Source organism: Silene latifolia, chromosome 1 (assembly GCF_048544455.1).
Source record: "Silene latifolia isolate original U9 population chromosome 1, ASM4854445v1, whole genome shotgun sequence".
NCBI lineage: Eukaryota > Viridiplantae > Streptophyta > Magnoliopsida > Caryophyllales > Caryophyllaceae > Silene > Silene latifolia.
This window is the reverse complement of record NC_133526.1, coordinates 136,518,649-136,537,922: the sequence shown is the minus strand read 5'-3', so window position 1 is coordinate 136,537,922 and position 19,274 is coordinate 136,518,649. Positions and strand designations below refer to the sequence as shown.

The 19,274-nt window shown below is 38.3% G+C and overlaps 1 long non-coding RNA gene across 2 annotated transcripts; it reads right to left on the bottom strand.

Annotated features, from left to right (window-relative positions):
- Positions 1-16,640: 16,640 nt before the first annotated feature.
- LOC141604852 (uncharacterized) lies at positions 16,641-18,832 on the bottom strand. Of its 2 annotated transcripts, XR_012526242.1 has the most exons (5): positions 18,636-18,832; positions 18,112-18,188; positions 17,175-17,231; positions 16,959-17,036; positions 16,641-16,845 (listed from the first exon to the last, which is right to left on the bottom strand). It is a non-coding gene; the product is annotated as an uncharacterized LOC141604852 (long non-coding RNA). The 2 variants fall into 2 exon arrangements; XR_012526244.1 differs by lacking the exon at positions 17,175-17,231.
- Between the last annotated feature and the right edge of the window lie 442 nt (positions 18,833-19,274).

Here is a 19,274-nt window from a genome sequence, read left to right as displayed (position 1 = left end):
TACACTTTGGGGATTATTTTCACTCGGATTTTGTGTTCTTTACGCCGGATTCGCTTGGATTGTAATTCATTTCTCTTTCCTTATTAATAATTAATCATTGTTTGCTTTAATTTCATGTTTGCTCCATTTAATTCTTTTTGCCCTAATTTCTCTTTTATGCAATTTTATTGTTATTTCATAATGTTTACTGCTGGGAAATTATCTGCTGTTAGTTTAATTAGCGACATGAGTAGCTAAACTCCTTTTCATGTTGGGATTAGGGGATCTGCGGTAGGAAAGTGACGATGTAGTAGATGAAACAGATGAATTGATTACAAGGCTCTGTCACCATAGCAATTTAATTGTATTTATTCGACTTAGTTGAGTGCACACTTCTAAGTTAAGCTTTAATCTGGCTAAAATTAATCCTGGATCGAAAGATTGGACTAAATAGGCCTGCTATGAACAGTAGACTACCCTGACGAGAATGAAAGTTAAGTTAGCGGTATTTTAGGATAGGAAGTGGACCGAAAGGACCTTTCGACATCCGTCTTACATTAATTCGTCTGAGTCATTTACAGCTGAGTCACTGGACTACCGTAGTGAACCGAAATCCTGACATGTCCCTCTCTATCTAATAGTTTTATCCTCTTTCTCTACTTTTATTGCTCTTACCCTTTATTTCTCTTTCCTTTAAATCTCGTAGTTTAAATAACAATTCAAACAACCCCCCTCCCCCCCCATTTGTGACCAAATAGACGGACTTCTACAAATATCTTGCCTCCCTGTGGAGATCGACCTGACTTCCCTAGCTATATAGTTAGTTTAGTTAGTTTATTTTTGACAGGTACACGACAGACGTGTCACATAGTTGCGGCACTGAACACAAATACCCCGTCTGAGGCATCCTTCTCCACGGCATTCACCTCGTCATCAATTGGTAGGACGAGGTGTGAGCAGTCCAAGGTTGGCTCATCATTGGAGATAGCATGGATTCCCAAAGGATTTGTTTTGTTGTTTGGTTTAGTTGGTGGAGGAAAAGGCAATTCTCCTTTCTCGATCATGTCTTGGATGAGGTGTTTGAGTTTGAAGCAGGTTTCCGTGTCATGACCTTTCCCTTGGTGGTACTGACAGTAGGCATTAGGGTTCCAGAAGCGGGATTTCTTAGCATCAAACGGATCCGGGGTGGGTCCGATCGGTTGTAGTTTCCCTTGGTCCATAAGCCTTTTTAGGGCGCTTGCAAAAGTTGACCCTATATTAGTGAACACTCTCTGGGGGCGCTCAGCTCTCTTGGCGGTTGGTTCAAGGAGGTTGACCTCATCAATCTTGTTCATCTGACCATAAGGACGAGATCCGGTCGATGTGGATTCTTGGTAGCCTCTACCGGTGGTTTTGGCTAGGACACCCTTTCGGAGGTCGTCTTCAATGCGTGTCCCAAGGATTTGCAGATCCTGGAAGGTCTTGATGTTTTGGTACCTCAATAAGTTGGCGTACACCGGGCGGAGATTGTTGACAAATTTTTCCACCAAGGTTGACTCACTTGGCTTGCTGACCAACTAAGTACTTACTCTTCTCCAACGAGTTAAGAACTCGGTGAATCCCTCCTTGTCATTCTGAGTTAGGACCTCAAGAGTACGGGTATTGGCTTGGATTTCGACATTTTCGGCATATTTCTTAGCAAATTCAACTGCGACCTCATCCCAGGTAGTAAGGTTCTTCGGGTCAAGGGAGTAGTACCATTGGCGAGGGATCGGTTCCAAGGATGATGGGAAGATCCGGGTGAAGAGTTCTTGTTTGACCCCTTTTATGGCCATGTAGTCTTTGAAGGCTCGAATATGATTGAGCGGGTCCTCTACTCCCTTGAATTTGGGCACATCAGTCAGGGTAACGTTGTCAGGTACTTGATCCCCAACAGGTTCAAACCTTCGGTTGTTCTCAAGATGGATATTGTTACCCCGGGCTAGGAGTTGTTCTTCCAGGAGCTTGAGCCTTTTCTCCGTTTCAGTCAAAGGCGGAGTGTTGTGTTCTCCAGCCTCCTTGTTTTCCAAAGTGTCGATACGGGTCTCAACACGATCCAGAGTGACCTTAAGAGCAGTGAGTAGGCTGGCTAGCTGAGCAGTTGTGACATCTCTGTTGTTATCATTGTTGTTGGACGAAGCTGAAGACGGGGCCATGGTTCTGAGGTAGAAAAACGGCTCACATTACAACTCAATCTGACACGGTTCAAAGACTGAACGCAAACAACACAAAGGACGAGACAAAGATCAGACTCAAACAAGACGAGGATGACCGTGTGTGGTACCTCGGTGCTGACTCGATTTATGACGTGACGATGTTGACCGAACTTTTGACACGCGTCCAACGTAGCAGCGTGATGACATTGGACGAGTCTCGTGGTGAGACGACTCATAAGTAAAGACCCATAAGTACGTTTACTTCGACTCGATAGACATGAGGCGGAATTGGAATGTTGGACTGAAGTTTTCGAAAATAGAGATTTTCAAAAAGATTCGTTTGTCGCTTTATGGACGGCTTCCGAAGATAGGGATCTCCGTAAGTCGGTCAGTTGAAAGGGTTGTCTTAAGTTTGTTTGCAAAATATGGTTTTGAGTTGGCTCGGAAAACAATGTATTGTTTCTCAAGACGGTTTTTGAAATTCAAAATTGTATGTTTTAAAAATCGGGTTTTGAAATGTTTAAAGAGGTCTCGGGAACGGTGTATGGTCCTCGGGATCTCGCAAGTGTCTCGAGAAAAGGGTGTGTGCTTTTCTCGGGTTTTGAAAGTGTCATTGTCGGCGTGAAACGGGTTAAAATCCGTGTCTAGACGCGGCGATTATAACGGCGTAAAAAAGGTGATTTGAAATGGTTGTAAAAACCGGGTTTGAAAATCGTCATTACGACGGCCTAGAAAGGCGTGTTGAAATGGCTATAAAAACCGGGTTTGAAAATCTTCATTACGACGGCCTAGAAAGGCGTGTTGAAATGGTTATAAAAACCGGGTTTGAAAATCGTCATTACGACGACCTAGAAAGGCGTGTTGAAATACAACGGTCGGCGAAAGACCGAGGTTTGAAACGACCATTATAACGGCGCAAAAAGGTGTTTTTGAAAGTTTAAAAAATGACACGGAAGAACTTATGATCAAGTAGCACATAAGCACTCACAGTTCATTATATTATGCATAATGCTGACACGGGTTTTGGCTTAAAAGAGTGGGTTACACACCAAGCAATCAAACCTCGATTTGCGAGAGGGATACCAATCCAAACAAAATGTGTAAGGAGGGTGCCCTAGCCTCGTGCTTGAAAGTGATGAAAGCTCTTTGAAGAAACAGAAAGGTGTAACGTCAATGGTATGCTTGACTCAATCGGAATTCGAAACGCGGGGGTGAGGAAACTCACGCCGACGAGACGAGGCAATTGGTCGAAAATGGTTAGGTTGTGGGCCCGGACAAGGAACCCGACCGTGACCGTAATATCAATTAATGCATTCCAACCAAGACCTCGTTCGAGTCTCACCATCTAGGGATCGCAAAGACACAAGTGTCCTAGTTTTCCCCAGCGGAGTCACCAATCTGTGGACGCAGCCACTTGCACGCCCCGGCCGATCTGTGAGACATACAGCGGTCTTTTGAAAGCCATGCTCGGCGGCGTAAAAAAATGCTTTCGACCGGATCGTTTTAGATCAGTCGGTTTCGTCTCGGTAAGGGTCTAGAAACGATTAGAGATGTTCGGAGTTGCCACCAAGCATTTGTGGGATGCTTGGAACCCGTTCGAATCCACTTTATACCTCGGTCAAATGAAGCACAAAGTAGTGTTTGACATAGGTACTAAAGATAAGGAATCGTCCCTCTTTAGCATCTTATCTCTAGAATGACTCTCGTATGCCCTGGATAAGGTCGTCCACTATCCAATGTTTCTGAGTAAGAGGTGAAGGTACGTATTGGGAAGCCCTTTAATCAGACACCCAATCCCGCCCGCGGTAGCGGCCTCTACTGATCGATCTTGGTTGGTTGAATGCAAAAGTTGATAAAACGGTTTAAATGCACGAATGCGCATCCAATAATTTAAACCTAACAAGTGAGAGCTTTCTAAGTCGGTTGATTTAATCCAAGTATCAAGTATAAGATGTCGAGTTGGATTTATGGTTGATTTTCATGCAAGACGGAAATTAAACATCCATTTACCAAATTAGGTTTATGGTGCATAACGTGATCCATTTGTCTTAATAAGACGTTTTGCAAATACGGTTTTTGAATGAGCAAGTTAGTCGTCTGATCTGTCCTATATCCGGGGTTAGCCGGAGACGGGATCGTCCTAGACTAATGCTGGAAAGGGAACAGACCCTGCACCAGGCAGTCAGATGAGACGCGAGCCTATTGGCGATGTAAGGGGGTCTCCCCTGGTTTGAAAATAGGAAAAGAAATGGCTTGTTTAGGCGCGGGTCAGTCAACGGTATAAGACGCATTCTGACCATTGAAAAACGTATTGAAAATGGGTATTTGGACCCGTTTTGGTTTGAAAGGACCGTTTAGGTCGTATTTGTGTTGATTTGAGGAACGAGACTTGAATAATCATCATTGTTTTGATGATATTCGATGTCGGGTTCGACCTTATAAGCTTGACATGAATAGTTTTGAAAATAATTAAGAACTAATTGTTTTAAGTTCATTTGAATATAATTAGTCGATACTCATCATCGTACTCGGGTTAAAATCCGACATGGTATATAGAACCAAGGATGACTTTGTGTTGGTGACTAATACATTTATTTTGAAAATGTAAAGAAATGATGAAAGGCTTTAAAATACCTTCCAAAATGTAAATAAATGAAATAAAAGGCTTTAAAATACCTCTTAAATGTAATTAACCAAATATTATCATCGAAACACGGATTAAACCGTCATGGTATTAAGAACCAAGGGTGAAAAATGCTTTATGGTTAAAACTTGTAAAATAAAATAAAATGGATTTGAAAATACTTGAAATGGTAAAAACCGATTACAAATATGAAAATGAAAAATAGAGGAAAAGAAGAGACCAAACACGGATTGGACTTAAGGCTGGGCAGGCTGCTTTAGGCGCGAGCCTATATGCTACGTAAGTAGCCTCTGCCTCAACCAAAAAGTCCGGTTTTGGCTCATTCTTCCCATGTTTTGGACCATGTTATGCATTATTTAGCATGTTATAGTCATGAAACAAGTAAAGACATGATAAAAGAAGGATTTTTACACCCTCATACTTACATGCTTGGTTTATGGTGAGAACCCGACGTAAGTGTATCAACTCGTTTGGTCGGAAAAGACTCGGTTTAAAACCGTTTTAGTAAGTAAAAAGAGTGTTTTATTAAGTTTAGTTATGGTGTAGTGGTCGAAATGGTCGGTCAAGTGATTTAATACATGATAACGGTACCAAACAATGTGTAAGGCTTGTATTTACGATCGGTAGGTCGTAAATACGCGTCGGATTGTGACTTAGGAATTCGAGTCGAGAATTTTAAGGGAGAAAGAGGGGGCGGACACTCGCGTAAGTTCTCAAATGGGGGCATTTGAGGGGTATTTATAGGAAAATTAGTGATTGTGTGAGTTTTGAGCGACGTGGCCACCTGGGCTGCTCAAAGAGGCGCGAGCAATGTAGCATGTCTTCGAGGTGTCTTGTCGCTTTCACACAAATGCAATCATGATTTGTTCTATCCTAGGATTTGTATGCACATGTTTGGTACTTGACCATACACAAATCCGGGAAATCTTAACATGGAAGCATTTGAATGGTTTGTTTTTTGTGTTTGACTCGGTTTGACTCGTTGTTGGAGTCGGGATTTGAATTTTTGAGTCGGTTTTTGGTCCGGTGTCGGTTTTGACTCTAGTTAGTGTCATTGCGACCCCGTCGTCATGCATTAAATACTCCAGGTACTTTTAAAAAGTTTTGAAATGTTTTATTTTTGAAATCGTTTTAAGTTTTCCGACGTAAAGTTGTACACGAACTGTCGATCAAACGCCGCGATTCCAAAGCATGTTGTAGTCCGATAATCATCGGGTGTTTGTCGGAGTCTCAGCAGATACTGGGTATCTACACATAGGAGGTCGCAAAACAGCTCCATAATGACGTCACTGAAAGCGAGTCAAAACAAGCCTACTCGATGGTACTCGATCGAGGTATAAAAGTACTCGATCGAGTCAAATGGGCTGCAGAAGTTGCTCGATCGAGAACAAAAAGTACTCAATCGAGGGATCTTTGTGAGGTACCTGCAAATACGTAATGAACGACCCACAGGACTAACAAAACAAGCCTAACATTCCAGTCTATCGTCTGAAAACCAATTATTACACACACAACAAAAACTGAAATGTTTGAAAATCAACTAAAAAGGGTTGCCTCCCGGACAACGCTAGTTTCAGACAAGTCCCAGCTTGACCTTTTTTCTTCATCCAGTTGCTCCATTTGGTCACAATCAAAGCAACTCAAAGCTCTTAGCATGAGATCATAAACCTGCGCATGTACTACACAAGAACATAAGTAGCACCAAAATAAAAAAGGAGCATATGAAAGCAAACAAAAGTGTCGTCTCAACCTAACAAATTTCCGATGACAAATACGGTGAAACATTATTAGCTCATTTTCCCAACTGGGAGGGGGTAGAGCATCAAAACAGAAAGCATAAGTCAGATGAGGTAGTTTATTATTAACCATAACAGAAGTAATGAAATTATCATTAACTACCTCAGGTCGGTCGCTCCTAACGTCGGAATCATTGGCAAAAGAGTATGTTAGCTCTACCGTGCTAGGAACGTGCACTGAATCAGCTACCTTCTCGTTCTCCTCCCCTTTGGGTTCTGTTCCATAGATCGCAGCCTCTAAAGCATCCAGCTCGGCGTTCCAGATGGGAGATTCACCATAACCATTATCTTCTTCAAAATCGTCATCCGAAAGGGACCTAGATGACATATCATTGCTCTCCGTGGCCAATATGTTCGATCGAGCAAAGAGTGTACTCGATCGAAGACTTTTCTCCTGAATATTACTCGATCGAACAAACAAAACTACTCGATTAAGGTCTTCCTCATAATAACTGTTCGATCGAGTGGATAACTCTGTTCGATCGAACACTTCCTCAGATATTTCACTCGATCGAACACTATAACCAGTTCGATCGAGTGTTTGTTGCTGTATAGTGCAGAAATCTTCAAGTAATGCTTCGTTTTAAGATAGATCTTCGTATTCCGAGTCATACACATCATTGTCGTCAATAGGCAATCCAGGTCCTTCATAGGAAAGACTGCTTTCGGTGTAGGTAGCGTGTACCTTCTCTGAGCGCCTAAAGTTTGACTCGATAGCTAACTAGCTATTTGAGACTCAAGTTCATTGATTTGGGCGTCCATAAATCTATCATCTTCTTGCAGTTTAAGTGCAAGTGCCTTCACCAAAGACTTCAATTCAGCAATCTCTTCTTTCTGTTTATCAAGAGGAGGAGCTTGTTGTTGTGGTGGCCAAACGAATAGAGGCTTTTGATAGCCTTGTTAATGAAGCGGATGTGGCGGCACAATTGCAAAGGGTTGACTAGCTTGTCTACGCTGCCTAAACGCATAGACTTCGTCGTTTCCTGTCAAGCAAATAATAGCATTGTGCCCAGCAGCACCACATCTCTCGCAATGCACCACCTGTTGCGCCATAGGATGGAACATAGGTGGAAGATCAAAGGTACTTAAGCCTTCCCTTTGGTGATCTTTTATCTAGAACTATCTAGGTAGGACCTGTAAGGCCTATCAAAACAACAAAGGAAAAAGATAAGAACTGCCTCAAGGAATAAATCCCTTAAGGCTAAAGACAAACAAAAAATAAACAAGTAAATAAAATAGTTGCCTCCCCGGCAACGGCGCCACAATTTAACACGGCTTTCGCAACCCTATCAAAAATAAAACCAACTGGCTCTACTAATGCAGCAGAGGTAAGTCGGGTATCGTATCCACAGGGAGGCGGTCACTATTTACTCGTTAATTCAGTCTGTCTAAGGTCACAAGATGGGGGTTTGAGTATTTGAACTAAACTAATAAAAGCAAGGGTCGAGAGAAAATAAAGAGAGAGAGAGATGCCAGGATGTCGGGTTATCATGATAGATGCACAAGTCAGGTAAAGGTAGGTCAGTCGATCTAATGTGAGAAGGGTAAAGGAAAGGTCCTTCCGGTCCGCTATCCGCCCTAAAATACAACTAGCTTAGCTTCCACCCTCACTAGTGTAGTCTATTGCTCATAACAGGTCTATTCATTCCAATCTTCCGATCCAGGTCTGAACTTAAGCAGATTAACTAATTCAGTTGCATGCATTCAACCAAACGATTATAATTATATTGCTAATGAAACAATTCTCACATTAAATCTCCTAACCAACTATCGCATTATTGTTATACTACCATGACTCCCCTACTCCTAGCATTAATGGATTAGCTAAGCATAACAAATAAAAGAAGAATGAGAAATAAAGCAAGGACAAGCATGATGAAGAAATAGGCAAAAGAGAATTAATATAAAAGAGAAGAGAAAGGTTACAAAGAATTAGATCCGGAAAAGAGAACAGTCGAACAATATGAAAAGCAGCAGAAAAAGTGATTAAGAGATGATAAGAGATTCCTAAACCTAATTAAATCTCTCCTATTTATAGGAAAGATATTTATTTTCCTAAAATACAATGACGAGATATTAAAATCTTGCGTCACATAGAAAAGTACTCGACCGAGGACTTTAGAACTCCTCGATCGAGTAACTCCTAGCAAAAACCTCTCTATCGAAGACTTTATATACTCGATCGAACACTATCAAAAAGGCACCATTTGATCGAGAACATTAGGTACTCGATCGAACAAGATAGTACTCGATCGAGTACTTTCCAGCGCACAATTTCTGCTTCGCGTACTGAACTTCAAACGGCCGCCATTTCCTCGTTACTTAGGCAAACAGAGCGTTTCTGGTGGTGTTGGAAAGCTAAGAGGACAAGCTTTCTTCTCCAATTGGAATCACGTGAAAATCAGTTGTCAAACTCGATATATGGCTCTTAAAATTAGGCACTAGCAATATAAAGCTCTTCCTTTGTCCGCTAAGCTTCCTTACTTCTATGCGCATCTCAAAATAGTAGTCTTCAAGCTCCGACCCATCTCATCTCCTAAATGCATGCATAGGGACATGTTTTAGGCTTGATTACGCTCCTCTCTGGTTCATACCTGCAAATAATACAAGAGAAACCAAAGTAGACAATTCGGGGGACATTTGTAGCTAAACACTACTAAATATGTATAGGAATGTGTGCAAATGAAGTACAAAATGCCTATATAAAATGCACGTATCAAATGGCGAGTCAGCATAACTATAGGGTACTGCCTTCTCGAATGGAGGTGGCAGTCCTGGGACCCTACTTAGCATCTCCCTCAGTTCTAGATACTGTTGATTGGTCAAGCTTCCTGAGTCCGAGCTGCGTCTGTCTGCTATCTGCTTATTTGGAGTGTTGCTTCCAGGCCTGAATTCTTGAGGATTCTGATGCGGCATGGTCCCTAATGGAGCTGAAGTCACGAGCGTTCCCTGGTGCCAGCTTACCTGCGGACTACCTGTGGATCCTGCACCTAGTGTTTGGTTAGTTATCACAAGTTTACCAACTGGGATGTTACCTGGTTGTATTTCCACGCGGCTGGCAGGCTACCAGCTGTCTGGTGTGAGGTATCCAAGTCCTTGCAGGATTATCCTTTCTCCTGTTGGTACTACTATCAGATCTAATCTTGTTACCAGTTCAGCTGGTATCTGCCGAGGTTGACTCCTGCTTCCTGATGCCCCCTGTGTGAGATCTACTATTGGGGCCTGACCTTCATCCTCCGTGCTTGCTGGTGTGCCGGATTGTTGTCTCAGGACATCTATCTATGCCCAGAGTTCCATGTTCCTCTTACTTGCCTCATCTTCTGCCTTCCTCTGGTCTTCTCGCATACCTTTCATGACCTTCAGCAGATTTTCCATGCCACTAAGCAAGGTTTGTGTTGGACTTGGCGGTGAAGTAAGGCCTGAACTTCCTGCTCCCTTGTCTGATCTGGGTTGTGCCGCCACAGCAGGAGTTTTGGGAGGCAGAGTGACTTTTGTCACGGATGTGATTCTTGGTGTGTGTCCGGGGGCCTGAGTTTGAGCCGCTGATGCTGGATTTTGAACTGGATTTGGTGGTATCGACGGCTGACCGCTCCCTGACACAGCTGCTGATGTTTGTTTGTCCATTGTGTCTGAGTAATTAACGATTGACGATCACAATGCCCCACGGTGGGCGCCAAACTGTTTTGGTAATTTTCTACCGAATTAGGTTAAGTAGGGTCAATGTGGTCTTACTCGTTGTATGCTGATTGAGGTGTTTAAGTTTAATGCTTAATAAAGAAATAAGAGATGCAAGTAAAGATTAACACAAGAGATTTGGTGACGCGGAAAACCCAATGTGGGAAACGACCGCGGGAAGGGACGGTACCCTTCCAATGATTGCACTAGCTTTAAGTAGGAGGAGGAATACAGTGATGATGGCACGATAAACTGGCTAGCACAATATGTTGTGTTTGTATGACAGTTCTTGAATGAATATTCTTCCTTGTCTTCTTGGCTATTTATAGGGTAGGAACCCTAGACGTGTCCTACTCCGTTTATGGTAAGCAATATTAGTCCTACCATGCTTCTTTCCATAAATACGACCTTGTATCCTATTCTCCCTGATCTCCCTGAAATCTCCCTGACGACTCCATAACACGCGGGCTTCTTCTATTCATGGCCTTTTGTAATTGCCAAGCTTCCTCAGCCCAACTCGCTAAACGAAACCAGATGGGCTCGCTCCTTATTAGGCCAATGTGCGGAATTTGGCCCAAACAGATGGACTAAACAAACATAATGATTTCCTAAATGCTAATAAAGAACAACACACAAAACAAAGTAAAATAAAGCAATGACAAAACAATGGATGAACCGAATAACATGCAATGTAATGGCACAATAAAAATATTTATACAATTTTAGGGATAAATTTGACTCACAAATACTACTATACAGTCAGTTGTATAATAAGCATTGTACAACCCTATACATTAATCCGAGTTCATGTGTATTTTTTATGAGTTTTGTAAGAGTTTATTTTTTTATGTTTAAGTGTGTGAGTTCAAAAACTTTACAGCATAGCTCAGATTCTTTTAAACAAAACTCGAAAACTTTAGTACACAGCTCGGATTCTACATCATACAACTGCATACAACAAGTTGTATAATCTACTCATTGAATTTTACTTGGACTGAAATTCTACATTTTGCAATATTTTATAATCATCACAAAGGTAAATTAGTCTTTTTTTGCAATAGAATCCAGCTCATACTATGAGAAAAACCCCTACGTGATGAGATTAGTATCTATCTATATTGCGCCGCAGAGTGTTTCAAATCTAGTTGACTCTTATTTATTTTTCGTAATTTATTTTCGCAATACGCATTTTATGTTGGAGCTAGTGTCCTCCACAGTTAGTGTGATAACGTATATAAATCTCTTATAGGTTCACAGGGTATACTTAGTATTTTATCAGTTGATTAACGTTTACTTAATAACGATTGGCTTGCTAGAAGTTTGACGTTATTATCATATGCGATGGCGGTGATCAATGGTCCCTAAAAGTCACACCTAAAGGATGTGTTTGAGAGATGTGATTGTATGAAAATATAATCACATTGATGCCTTATATGACTAAAAGGTTAGTCCATGTATTTGACTAAAAGGTTAGTCAATGTGATGATGAGACGATTATTTAATACAATTAAATAATATTAGTTGAGACGAATTAATTGTTAATTCGTAAATTGAATATAAACTGTTATATTTAATTAATGTATATAATGTTAGCTTAAACGAATTAAGTTGTTAATTCGTAATTAAACGTAAACGGTTATATTTAATAAGCAAATTATAAATATGCGATATTTATAGTTAATGTATATATTATACGATATTGTCATAATAAATGTTGACATACCGGTATTAATAAATCGACTACAAACTGTTGTGTGTGGACTTATTAAATACGTGTCGACATAATTGACAATTGATAATATATACACATTATATATAATTTGACAATAACCGAAAATAAGAAGATTTTTATCCTTATTTTTGGTTGTTGCTTCAACCGATTTAAGGAAAGAAAAAAGGAGAAAATATCTTCCCTATTTCCTCTCCTTTACACGGTTTAAAGGGAGTTAGAGGGATCATTTTTCTTCTTAACGTTTTGACCTAATTCTCTCATCACACACAAAACCCTAAAATCATTAGAAATTAGGGATCTATTCTAGCAAAGAAAAGAGGCATTTCTCAAAGCATTTTGGGTGCAATAATTGGAGAATATCGATTTCGATATTGTTCTTAGGCCAAATTGCTAGGACCAAAGGTTAATTCTAAATCTCTATTCTTTTGTTTATGCAATTCGTTTATGACTAGTAAATTCATATATCATAATTCGTTATAATCCGAATTTTTCTTGATGAAATATATCGATATTTCCCACAAGTGGTATCAGAGCACAGGCCACGAAATTATTTTATATGATTTTCATAAATGGATTTAAACAAAAAAAAATTGAAGAAAAAAACTTTCGGCCGTGACAAATTTTTTTTTTTGCCGAGAGGTTTTTTTTTTTTTTTGATGTTTTTGTTTCCATTTTGATTTATTCATATTGTTGTTTTAATTAGTTAAGATGATAATATGATAAATTTGTATATGTTTTGATTTAATAAGAATTAAATTAAAATGTAAATGGAAATTGTTTTTAATTGTTGATAATTTGTTTTTGCTATATAGTTTTGGCATACAAGTTAATTTAATCATGTTCAAATCAATTGTGATGAATCAAATATACGGATAATCGATTTAATCATAATTTGGATATTCATTTTAAGAGGTTAAATTGAATCATCTAGTTTGAATCTATTTTTAAATTAAAAGATGATGTTTATGCCAATCTTTTTATACTAGCAACTTTAAACAAATTGTTCATATAAAAGTGGTTGTTTTTCGTTTTTTAGGGCTAAATGCCGAAAGAAAAAAAAAACTGTTTTTTTTGTTTTTTCGAAATTGCCGAGAGCAAAGAGAAAAGAAAAAAAAAATGTTTTTTGTTTTTGAAGGAATATGCCGAGAGCAAAAAAAAAAAAAAACTGTTTTTTTTCTTTTTGGGTAAATGCCGAGAGGATTGCCAAGGGCAATTAAAATTTTTTTTTGTTTATTTTTGGCCAATAATCTTTGTACATTATTTATAATGTATGATTGTTTGTTGTGAAAAAGTTCACAAATTTTAGATACCCAATTATTTTAAAGAGGTTTAAAATAATGTTGGATTAATTCATATCACTAGTTAATGTGAATTAAGATTGGAATTATTGTGAGTAATTGAGGAATTGTCACATAATTTGATCATTTAAATAGGTGGTTTGGATAAATTACTCTACATAAATAAAGAATTATGTCTTGAATGATTAATTTATAGTTGATGCATTTTATTTAGTTGTATGAATTGTTGAATGGTTTATTTACGTATTTTTGCAATCGGTTGTAATTTGTAATACCTAGTGTGGCCTTAGTTAATTATGTTTTCGTAATGATGGAAACATAATTTTAATGTAATTTTGAGATCTCGTATCTCCTTTGGTTTTCTTTAGTATTATGGTTTTGAAATTAGACTGTAAATAGGTGGATCCTGCACCTAGTGTTTGGTTAGTTATCACAAGTTTACCAACTGGGATGTTACCTGGTTGTATTTCCACGCGACTGGCAGGCTACCAGCTATCTGGTGTGAGGTATCCAAGTCCTTGCAGGATTATCCTTTCTCCTGTTGGTACTACTATCAGATCTAATCTTGTTACCAGTTCAGCTGGTATCTGCCGAGGTTGACTCCTACTTCCTGATGCCCCCTGTGTGAGATCTACTATTGGGGCCTGACCTTCATCCTCGTGCTTGCTGGTGTGCTGGATTGTTGTCTCAGGACATCTATCTATGCCCAGAGTTCCATGTTCCTCTTACTTGCCTCATCTTCTGCCTTCCTCTGGTCTTCTCGCATACCTTTCATGACCTTCTGCAGATTTTCCATGCCACTAAGCAAGGTTTGTGTTGGACTTGGCGGTGGAGTAAGGCCTGAACTTCCTGCTCCCTTGTCTGATCTGGGTTGTGCCGCCACAGCAGGAGTTTTGGGAGGCAGAGTGACTTTTGTCACGGATGTGATTCTTGGTGTGTGTCCGGGGGCCTGAGTTTGAGCCGCTGATGCTGGATTTTGAACTGGATTTGGTGGTATCGACGGCTGACCGCTCCCTGACACAGCTGCTGATGGTTGTTTGTCCATTGTGTCTGAGTAATTAACGATTGACGACCACAATGCCCCACGGTGGGCGCCAAACTGTTTTGGTAATTTTCTACCGAATTAGGTTAAGTAGGGTCAATGTGGTCTTACTCGTTGTATGCTGATTGAGTTGTTTAAGTTTAATGCTTAATAAAGAAATAAGAGATGCAAGTAAAGATTAACACAAGAGATTTGGTGACGCGGAAAACCCAATGTAGGAAACGACCGCGGGAAGGGACGGTACCCTTCCAATGATTGCACTAGCTTTAAGTAGGAGGATGAATACAGTGATGATGGCACGATAAACTGGCTAGCACAATATGTTGTGTTTGTATGACAGTTCTTGAATGAATATTCTTCCTTGTCTTCTTGGCTATTTATAGGGTAGGAACCCTAGACGTGTCCTACTCCGTTTATGGTAAGCAATATTAGTCCTATCATGCTTCTTTCTATAAATATGACCTTGTATCCTATTCTCCCTGATCTCCCTGAAATCTCCCTGACGACTCCACAACACGCGGGCTTCTTCTATTCATGGGCCTTTTGTAATTGCCAAGCTTCCTCAGCCCAACTCGCTAAACGAAACCAGATGGGCTCGCTCCTTATTAGGCCAATGTGCGGAATTTGGTACAAACAGATGGACTAAACAAACATAATGATTTCCTAAATGCTAATAAAGAACAACACACAAAACAAAGTAAAATAAAGCAATGACAAAACAATGGATGAACCGAATAACATGCAATGTAATGGCACAATAAAAATATTTATACAATTTTAGGGATAAATTTGACTCACAAATACTACTATACAGTCAGTTGTATAATAAGCATTGTACATCCCTATACATTAATCCGAGTTCATGTGTATTTTTTCTGAGTTTTGTAAGAGTTTATTTTTTTATGTTTAAGTGTGTGAGTTCAAAAACTTTACAGCATAGCTCAGATTCTTTTAAACAAAACTCGAAAACTTTAGTACACAGCTCGGATTCTACATCATACAACTGCATACAACAAGTTGTATAATCTACTCATTGAATTTTACTTGGACTGAAATTCTACATTTTGCAATATTTTATAATCATCACAAAGGTAAATTAGTCTTTTTTTGCAATAGAATCCAGCTCATACTATGAGAAAAACTCCTACGTGATGAGATTAGTATCTATCAATATTGCGCCGCAGAGTGTTTCAAATCTAGTTGACTCTTATTTATTTTTCGTAATTTATTTTCGCAGTACGCATTTTATGTTGGAGCTAGTGTCCTCCACAGTTAGTGTGATAACGTATATAAATCTCTTATAGGTTCACAGGGTATACTTAGTATTTTATCAGTTGATTAACGTTTACTTAATAACGATTGGCTTGCTAGAAGTTTGACGTTATTATCATACTGATGGCGGTGATCAACTGGTCCCTAAAAGTCACACCTAAAGGATGTGTTTGAGAGATGTGATTGTATGAAAATATAATCACATTGATGCCTTATATGACTAAAAGGTTAGTCCATGTATTTGACTAAAAAGTTAGTCAATGTGATGATGAGACGATTATTTAATACAATTAAATAATATTAGTTGAGACGAATTAATTGTTAATTCGTAAATTGAATATAAACTGTTATATTTAATTAATGTATATAATGTTAGCTTAAACGAATTAAGATGTTAATTCGTAATTAAACGTAAACGGTTATATTTAATAAGCAAATTATAAATATGCGATATTTATAGTTAATGTATATATTATACGATATTGTCATAATAAATGTTGACAGACCGGTATTAATAAATCGACTACAAACTGTTGTGTGTGGACTTATTAAATACGTGTCGACATAATTGACAATTGATACACTACTACAAAATGAATCTCTTGCAACATCATCAATGTGTTGCAAAATGTCTTAATAATGTTGCCATAGGGTTTAGGCAACACTTTTAAGAGTGCTGCTTAAAGTCTCGTTTGCAATGAATAGCCGTCAATGCAACACTTTGAGCAACACTTTCTTATCAAAAGCAACACTTTTTGAAAGTGTTGCACCTAATTTTCTTATGCAACACTTTTTTTCAAGAGCTAATGCAACACTTTTAAGAATGAGAAGCAACATTTTTATGCTAAGAAGCAACACTTTAAATGTGCGGAAGCAACACAATCTTCTTTTTTCAAAGTAGGATTTGCAACACTTCCAAGATGTAATGCAACAATTCTCCAGCTACAATGGGTGAACCTTATTTTCACGTCACTTTTTTTTTGGCTTTGCGAAACAATTAAATAATGCAAATAAAGTAGATACAACCATAACTGGATAAATCATCTCTTTATTAGAAATTAGTTCACAAAATAAGTATGTTTGTTACATCGCATAATAGTAGTTCAAAAATACATCTCAAATATGTTAAAAAAAGAAGTTAACATTGGTTCGCGCCGCCAACTTCGCGTACGTGACAATTACGAATCTTTACTCTTCTCTTCACTTGCATTCTGTGACTTTAAACCTATGAATCTGTTATAGATGACACCGCAAAACAACAAATTTTAAATTATATCTTATTTATGTGAATATAATCGAATAACAAAGAAAAAACATTCAATTCGTAAATGAGAAAAAATGCATACCTGTAAAATTGATGTGGTAAAGACTAAAGATGGAGGTGGGAGTGCGAGAGAGTAAAAACGCATTGTGTCATACATCACCTAGCAACAAAGATGATGAAAATAAAAATTTAATCTCGGCCTCCAACAACAATCAAGCTAACAACTTGAATCAAACACATCACGAAAACATAAAGAACATCAAAAGGCTATGAGGAGAGAAAAGCAAGTCTGTCTTACCCAATACTTGATAAATCCGACAATATAATACTCTTACTTGTTATCATCATAATTCATCTACCGTAAATCACATGAGAGGAAAAAAAAACAGTAAGAATCGAAGAAGAAAATACAAAATAGTATGCAATTCTCAATCACTTAAGTAAAATACACGTATACTATAACCTAACAAGTTACACTAATGTAACGCATCAATACCATTAAAATAGAAGAGTTTGAAATAGAAGAGCTAATCGAGTGCAATAAATTCAGAATGACCATAACAAACAACTCTTGGCTTTTGTATAACAGCATATGCGTTTTCTCACTTAACTTGGATACTTATATTAGCAGGTTGCTTACATATATATGTATGGCCTATATAATCATATCAATAAGAGTCACAAATCTTCATTTTGGACAAGAAGGGAGTTGGTAGGAACAAAATGGTTCTTGAAAACTCAGATTACAAAACACAATATGATTAAGGCCAAGAAGGGTAAAGAAGGCTAATTATCTCATTAGTTGAGGGTTGAGCATCAGAAACAATAGATGACTAAACAAAAGTTGATATTGTGTAAGATCATCCCATGGTAAACATAATTATCATGACAACATCAAATGAGCTAGATTATAAAAACAATCGACACTTTCTATAAATCAATAACACTCATGACTGGTGCTTAAGAACATTTTTAGGAACATTAAGATTATAATAGCAGTGAACACCATCTAAGTATTCATCAATATTACAAGAACTCCAACAATGAGATAAGGTTTGAGGTTTCTGTAATAGACATAGAGTTATGTATCAGTAAAAAAAAATTACGACAAAATAGTGTGATTAGCCTCGTGTAAGGTGGTTTTACGATAGTGTGAAACGGATCCAAACATATAACTACAATAGTAGGCAAAGTCGTTAAATTAGGGGAAATTAAACACACTTATGGATACATACCTGCAATTCTTCATATACAAATTATGATAGATGAATGCCAGTTTGACTTAAGAGACCACGAACACAGGAACTTATATCTGCCGAAGATTATTACAAGTGGTAAGGTAATGATGAATCAGGTATCTCAAGACCCACCAAAATCATATACAAGACTATTAAATTTGTACTCCCTAACATTTCCAACCTGGAATGATTCATATGGAGTTTCACTAGTGTTTCACACAATATAGCTAACCCATTGACGCTTTCATACTTCTTTAGTTATAATATCAGTTTCCTTTGAACCTAAAATTCGAACTTAAGACAAAATGGTCCAAATTTTCGTAGAAACCCTAAATCACAAATTGATCAGTTTCATTTCAACAGAAACCAAAACCGCAATTCAACTGAAATAGTTGAGATGATATCAGTTTCATAGCAATTAATCAATAAAAGCGAAACAAAACAAAATAATTAGGTAGGGGTTGTACCAATATAGAAGACCGACAACGACAAGGAACGAGGGACTGCGATTGCGACAATACCTTAGCGTTTCCCATGAGATGCGGAGTTGGTGGTTCCATGATATGAGCATCGTCAATCGTCATTGATAATTTGCCTGTGGAGATGAGATCGAAGACGATGCTGATAGAGCTTTGAGAAGTGAATTGGGGAAGGTGGTGACAAGCCTGAGCCCATTTACAAATTACTAACTCAATTTCATTTTAAACGAGCATTTGAATTTTCTTTTACCAAAATATATGTAGTATCAACGGGTCAATATTGGGTGAGGTGATAAATAGGTTAGTCGGATCAGATATGGATCGGACCGGTTTGGATCAGGTCATTTCGGGCTATCACACATTCCAGATCTGGTCGGATCGGAACGGACATTTCGAGTTTCAGGTAAATATCGAATGACCTGTTGTTGAGTCATTTCAGGTTAGGTCACTTTTGGGTATGAGTCATTTTGGGTCGGGTCGCTTTTGAGTTAATGGTTAAACACTTTAATTATTAGCATTATTTTGATTAAGAAAAATTATTTTGCAAATTTAACTATTTATTAGGGACAGTTGTAACCAATGAAACTTTATTTTAATATATATAATTAATATGACTTAGTACTTATCGTTTCGGGTCATTTTGGTTCACTTCAAGTCATTTTGGATCAGGTCAATTAAGAG